This window comes from Petaurus breviceps, unplaced genomic scaffold (genome assembly GCF_028583685.1).
Source record: "Petaurus breviceps papuanus isolate PSGF00001 unplaced genomic scaffold, PetGlider_PUasm1.0 347456, whole genome shotgun sequence".
Lineage (NCBI taxonomy): Eukaryota > Metazoa > Chordata > Mammalia > Diprotodontia > Petauridae > Petaurus > Petaurus breviceps.
This window is the reverse complement of record NW_027186165.1, coordinates 1-7,536: the sequence shown is the minus strand read 5'-3', so window position 1 is coordinate 7,536 and position 7,536 is coordinate 1. Positions and strand designations below refer to the sequence as shown.

At 40.7% G+C, this 7,536-nt stretch overlaps 1 long non-coding RNA gene across 1 annotated transcript; it reads right to left on the bottom strand.

Annotated features, from left to right (window-relative positions):
* Window positions 1–1,296: 1,296 nt before the first annotated feature.
* LOC138167993 (uncharacterized) lies at window positions 1,297–7,530 on the bottom strand. Its single transcript, XR_011170012.1, has 2 exons — window positions 7,359–7,530; window positions 1,297–6,116 (listed from the first exon to the last, which is right to left on the bottom strand). It is a non-coding gene; the product is annotated as an uncharacterized lncRNA (long non-coding RNA).
* Window positions 7,531–7,536: the final 6 nt, after the last annotated feature.

Genomic DNA, 7,536 nt, shown 5'->3' with positions numbered 1-7,536 from the left:
AGCCATAAATTCTATTTGCTTCTTGCAACTTCCACCCATTTGCCCTAGTTCTTCATGGCCCAAGCAGATAAAATCGAATCCTCTTTCCAAGTTATAATAGCCTTCAGTTACTTAAAAATGATCTTCTCACTTCATCCCACCCTATACCATCATGGCTTATTCCATCTTGTCTCACCCTATCCTATCTCACCTTATACCCTTTTACACCATCCATCCCATCCCATCCTATCCCATTTAATCCTATCCTACATCATCCTTTCTCACCCCATTCTCTTCTAGCCTATAACATCCTATCCCATCCTTTCCTACATCATCCTACCTCAACCCATCCCATTCTACCCAACCTCATCCCATCCTATCCCTTCCCAGCCTTCTCAGCACTTTCCCCCAACTGAGTTTTCTACAGGCTTAATATTTCATTTTTTCAGCTGCTCCTCATGCAGTATAACCATATCTTTTTTTTTTAATTATTTTTAGTTTTCAACAGTCACTTCCATAAGTTTTAAATTTTCTCTGCCTCTGTCCCCTCCTCCCTCCCTAAGATTGTGTGCAATCCAATATAGGCTCTACATATACATTCTTATTAAGCATATTCTCACATTAATCATGTTGTATAGAAGAATTCAAATATATGGGAGGAACCATGAGAAATAAAAGACAAAACAAGACAGAACAAAACAAAAAAAGAGAGCAAATAGTATGCTTTGATCTGGATTCAGACTCCATATTTATTTCTCTGGATTGAATAACATTTTCTATCATTAGTTTTTTGGAGTTATTTTAGGTTCTTGCATAGCTGAGAAGAGCTAAGTCTATCAAAGGAAGTCATCACATTATATGGCTGTCACTATTTACAGTATTCTCCTGGTTCTACTCATTTCACTCAGCATCGGTTCATAGAAGTCTTTCCAGGTTTTTTGAAGTCCACCTGCTCATCATTTCTTATAGAACAATAGTATTCCATTGCATTCATATACCACAAATTGTTCAGCCATTCCCCAATTGATGGGCATCCCATTAATTTCCAGTTCTTGATCCCCCCCCCAAAAGAGCTGCTATTAATATTTTTGTACATGTGTGTCTTTTTCCCATTTTTATGATATCTTTGGGATATAGCCCTAGTAGTGGTATTGCTGGGTCAAAGGGTATGGCATATCCTTCTCAAGGCCCCTTACCATGATGATCACAGTTCTCCCTAACTTTTCTATAGTTTTTCCTAAAAGAGTGTAAAGCCAAGCACAAGCAGATTTCCAGAGGACTGCCACTGTGAAGTTTTTCAAGGTTCTGATTACATAGTGTAGTGAACTATCTATTTATTCAGTAACAAATCAGAGCAAAACATTCACAAAAAAACAAAATACAGCAGTCACCGTTTCACAACTTAACAATTTAACCCTAAAATGGCCATGTAGTTTTCACCAGAGTGGTCACATAGTTTTAAGCAAAGTACATTGATTTAGTTAATCACAAAGTCCTTAATTCAATCATCCTTAAGGAGGCCTCCTTAAGGGACACATAATTCAATCACAAAGTACAAAAGTCAAAATCCTCTAGCCATGGGGTGCAATTAAGTTACAATTTCATCAGTCTCTACTCACTACCCTCTTAAGGGGTAGTGGAAAGTATAAAAGGCCATCCACCCCTAGACCACAAATGTTAGAATTTTGTCAGTCAATACTCAGACAATTTCATCAGTTACTACTCAGTACCCATGGAGAGGTCTTTTCATCTTGATTCAAGGCAGGCTTTCAGCTTCCATGGTTCATCTCCCATGGTCCCAGCTCCTGCCCAAATCTAACCAGCTGCCACCTGAGTTCAAAGGCAGACAGCTCCCAGTTCCTTGTCCAGCTCTCCGTACAGTTCCTGCTCCACATTGAAGCTTACAGTGTCCAGTCCATTTCAAGTCCTTCACTGTTTCTGTTCCTGGGAAGAGAAAACTTAACAGAGTCACAACAATATCTACACACATCAAGCTTAGCAGAAGGACAACAATATTCACACACATGGTCAGAACTATCATCTCAATTCACTTTCTACCTGCAAAATCAACATAGACCCAAAATAGACAGACAAAATACCAACACCACAGTCATGCTTCCTCTGGCAGCTCCATCTGGCCCTCAAAAGTCTTTGGCAGTTCTGGCACCACAAGGTTGAGTTTTGCTACCACAAGTCCAAATTCTGCCACCACAAGTTCCTTTCTGAAAATCAGAATCACTTTATCCAGCCTCTATGTGGCTTGCTCCAAGAAATTCTGTCTCAGTTCTCAAATCTCATTTCTCTTCTCAATTCTCAGTTCAGTCATCAGTCCAGCAGTAAGAGCCCAGCTTGCACATGCTTGCTGAGAGAAATTCTGTCTGTCTGTCTCTCTCTGGCAGCAGCTGTTCTCCCTTCATGATGCTTACCCCAAGAAATTCTGACTCTCCCAGTTGGAACTTTTCCTTATATATGGTATTAGCTCCTCCCTGTTCAGCCCCTTCCTGTAACCTCAGCAACATGGGTTTACACCTTGTTTCTTTACAGAGGCTTAATTTGAAACTAAGTGCTAAGTACCTGTTAGCTTGGCAATACTAAGGCTTGGATCTTCAAATTCCATTACTATTACAATGAGGCAACCACAGTTCTTTAGACATGGTCTAAGCAGCAAGAGGACCACACTGTAGTCCCCCCAAGGTAGGTAGCAAACACTGTTTCTTTTAAGAGAGTCTCAGTTGACATTAGGGTTTTTGATGCTACATATCATTGTTGAGGCCACTGAAACCTACAAATCTTTCTCAGTTGAATGCAACAGACTATTACTGAGCTGTAAGAAACGACAGGAGGGCAACATGGTGGCACAGTGGATAGAGTGCCAGGCCTGGACCCTGGAAGATTCATCATCCTATGTTGAAATCTGGCCTCAGATACTTACTAGCTGTGTGACCCTGGGCAATTCACTTTCACCTATTGGTCTCAGTTTCCTCATCTGTAAAATGAGCTGGAGAAGGAAATGGCAAACACCTCCAGTACCTCTGACAAGAAAACCCCAAATGGGAGGATGAAGTGTCAGATATGACTGAAAAATAACTGAACAACAGCAAGAAATGACAAATATGAACACTTCAATGAGACCTGGGGACACTGATGTGAATTGATGCAGAATTAGGTCAGTAGGAAAGCAATGCACATAATCATTTAGATATGGGAAAAGCAATGAAAAAGAAACTAAATACCATGAACACAATAGAGATGAGCTTTGGCTCCAGAAAAAATTTGGGAACACGTACCTCTCTCCCCTCATTGCAAGAGGTGGGGCTGGTGGGGTGGAATATTTCATATGTTTTCTGACATGACTGATGGGTCCCTTGGTTTTGCTGACATTATTTTTCCTTCTTTAAAAATCTTCATTGGGGCGGCTAGGTGGCACAGTGAATAGAACATCGGCCCTGGAGTCAAGAGGACCTGAGTTCAATTCTGGCATCAGACACTTAACACTAAACTAGCAATGTGACCTTGGGCAAGTCATTTAACCCCAAATGACCTACCTTCCCTCTCCAAAAAGAAAAAAAAAATCTTTATTTCATGGCTTATTGCGAAGGGAACAAGAGAGATATATTTGGAAATGAAGGTGACATACCACCAAAAGACTTTACTTTAGACCTCTGATTTCATAGGCATAGGGAACTCCTGGTGAGGAAACTCTCTTTTTCAATGCATAACAACTCTTGCTCTGCACCTTAAGTCTTAGAAATTGTTTGGGGGCCCTGAGACATGAAATGACTTGCCCAGGGTCATGCAGGTAATTTCAACTTACACCTTCCTACCTGAGAGGCTAAATCTCTATCCACTACTCCACAGTGTTTCTTGTATATTGATATTTTTGGAAAGTCTATGAATATGAGATTAAAAAAAAATCTTTGAAAACTTCCCTTCTCCTTTCCCCTTGTTTGTTGTCTTCCTTTGATTTTCACCTTTGAATGCACATGGGATTACTTTGTTGGTTGAGTTTCTTGTCAAACTTTATTTCAACTGGTTCAACCTTCCATTGTTTCTCTCTGATTTGCATAATAATATTTTTCATAATTTCCATCATCTTCCTTTGCAGGATTTTGCAAATGCATTTATATTCTAACCTGGAATTGTCAATGTTCACCATCTCTCTTTGATTGGCAGGTAAGTCAGATGTTTACTGATCAACATTCTCTATGTACAGTGCAATCCAGTGACAGCAGCCTTTGGGCTGTTTCTCAGACAAGACCCTCCATCTCCTGACTTTGCCTTTTCCTTGGCTGGGACCCCATGCCTGGAATTCTCTCCCTCCTCACCTCTGCCTCCTGGCTCTGCTGGCTTTTTGAAATTCTAAGGTAAAGTCCCATATTCTTTGTATCCTTAGCACTCAGCACACAGTGACTAGCACTTAAATGTTTCCTGATTTCACTAAGGCACTTGCTGGAGTCTTTTGGGCATGGTTGTTAATAATAATTAACATTGGTTAAGCTTCAAGATAAATTGATTTCTATCATTTGTTATCTATTTTTCTTTTTCAGTGATTTGTTTAAGTCAGGAGTGATTTGTTTCAATTATGAGCCATATATTTTTTCTTATCAAAATTTTTTAGCTTTATGCTAATTTGGGATTTTGCCCTAATAAGTCAATGGAGTGATATTACATGGACAGTAGATCAAGTAGTCATTCCCACAGTTGTATTTTAGACTCTATTAACATAGAAGTAATTTCCTGCCAGACAGCTCCAAGTACTGGAGCATCAGGTGTGGTGTTCTCTAGGCAACTTGACTAAAGTCCACATTATGCATCTGCACTTACTTTGAGAAGTGGTTTTATAATCCAATATCTAAAAAAAATTACCTTAGCAAATTCCTCTGAGTCATCAAACATTCCAGATTATGGAGTTTAAAAACTACTCAAATCTTTGGAGGCACCACCCTTGCTTTATTCTTTAATGAGATGGCAGCAACAGCTGGGATGGATCAGCCAGAGTTGCATAAAAATAAAATCAAGGAACAGGGCAAACTTGAGGAAGGAAAACAAAAGCAGAGCACCCTCAGGAGGCTTGAAGTGTAGCAAAGGAAGGAGATTTTTCTCATGGCATGAAAAGTGCAAAGCCCAGAGGAAAAGGACAATCAGCTGTGTGGAGGAGAAGACAGAGCACAGTTTAAAGTCAGAGGACCCGAGTTTAAATGCTGCCTAAGCAATGGTAACCTGCTTTGGATTTTGTATATGATTTTATAAACCTCTTAAGCTCTTTGGAATACAGTTTCCTATTTATAAAAGAAGGGATTCAACTAGATGGTCTTTAAGGCACTTTCCTCCTGTAATTCCAACAAGACTATAACTGCTTTGGGGTGGTGGTTGTTGGAGAGAAGAACCGGGAAAAGACTTCATTAAGCAGGGGATGTTTGAACTGGGTCTTGGATTCTGTGTTCCCACTGGTAGAGATAAAGGATCCCAGGATACTAGATTTAGCACTGGATGGGACCTCAGATTCCAACCCCTCCATTTTGTAGAGTCAGTGACTTGCCCAAGACGACAGAGGTAGCAAGCGTCAGAGACAGAATTTGAACCTGGTGATCCAACTGCTGAGTCGGCTCTTTGCACTGTGCCGTGGGAATAGGATTTTACCCCTCCCCCTACCAGCAAACAAGACAGTAGGGGCAAGGGCAAAGAGCTGAGAGGCCACAATGGATAGATGACATACTTTGGGAGGGCTATGAGTATAGAGAATAAAGACCAGAAGAACAAAAGACTGAGTCTTGAGGGAGATCCTCGCCAGTACGGCAGGAAGAAGAAGGTCTGTAAAGGCGATATTAATATTGAGACAAATCGATGGAGAATAAAGAAAGTCACTAAGGGAGGAGAATTTTAAAAAGTAGATTGTTGAACAATGTCACAAACTATATAATAAGAACAAGGATGGAAGATGAGTCCATTTGGTTTGATCAAATATCTTTACATATTTTTTGAAAAGTAAGTGGTGGGAGACAGGAGCTAGGTTGCATCAGATCATTTTTGAGGTAGCTTCAGCTTTAAGGTATGAAGAAAGCTCCATTTGTACAACTGAATGTTGGTTTGATAATCGGAGAAAGTCCAAGTCCACTGCTACCTGGAGTCTGGACTGTCTGAAAAGAAGCAGATCCTTGTATTAGAATTAGGATCATAGATTTAGAACTGAAAGGGACCTCACATGTCTTCTATCCAGTCTTACCCCCTCATTTTGCAGATGAGGAAACTTGAGACCTGCTAAAGGTTAAACCAACCAGTTTGCAAATAGAGGTCTTCTTGATTACTGATTTAAGGCACTTTCCATGTTACAAAAAGGTAAATTTTATTTCAGGTAAACACGACTCTTTACAAGTAGAGATTTTCTAAGACCATCAGAAAAATGGAGTTTCACTGGGTCAGAAAAGGTCTTTTTGGCTTGTCATGGTTATAGGGTTTCATCTGAGTAACTGTTTAAATAAATAGGGCTTCCTTGAGAGGGATGGAAATTATATTCTAAAAAAGGAATAGTTTGGGGGAGATCAAATGCTAAAGTGTTGGGAGTTCTTGAAGGTCAGGTTTGACGGAAGTCAATTCAATTAAAAAAAATCATTTATTAAGTACTTGCTATGTGCCAGGCACTGTGCTAAGTCCTGGGGATAAAAAAGAGGCAAAAGACAGATCCTGCCCTCAAAGAGCTTACAATCGAACAAGGAAGACAATATGCAAACAAATTTATACAAAGTGAGTTGTATCCAGGATAAATGGGAAATCATTAACAGAGGGAAGGCCCTGGAGTTAAGAGGGGATGGGAAAGGCTTCCTGTAAGAGGTTTAGCTGGGAATTAAAGGAAGCCAAGGAGGTCAGTAGGTGGAGATAAGGAGCAAGAGCATTCCAGGCATGTGGTAGAGGGGCAGCCAGAGGGAATGCTGGAGGTGAGAGATGGAGTGTCTTGTTCATGGAACAGTCAGAAGGCCAGTGTCACTGGATGGAAGTGTACTCAATGGGGAGGAAAATGTGGGAAGACTGGAAGGGGAGGAGGGAACCAGATGATGAAGGGCTTTGAATGACAAACAAACCTCTGGTCAAAGACAAGTGTAGTATAGTGGAAAAAGCCCTAGATATGGAGTCAGGAGAGACATGAGTTCTAATCTGTCTTTGACACATACTTGTTCAGTCACCATGAGCAAGTTATTCTACTTCTCTTGGCCTCTGTTTTCTCCATCTGTAAAAACGGAGGTAATAATCATACCCTCAGGCCTTTCCTGCCTGGATTGTGTTATTGGGTATATAAAGAGCATTGCAAACCTGGTGGTGATATCTCAATATGTGCTGTCACTAGGATTACTAAGGCACTACCCCAGCACTGCAGAAGTTCTCACCAGCACTGGCCAGGGCTCTACAGCATCAAAGATCCCTGTCTTGAAGCAGAGAGAAGATGACCAGATTTCAGCTTCATGGGCCAAGAGGTGCCAGCACCAACAGTTTCCTCCACCAACATCTGTAGTAGGGTCAGCTGGATCCAGGATCACAGGCCTAAATAGCCAATTAAATAATCAA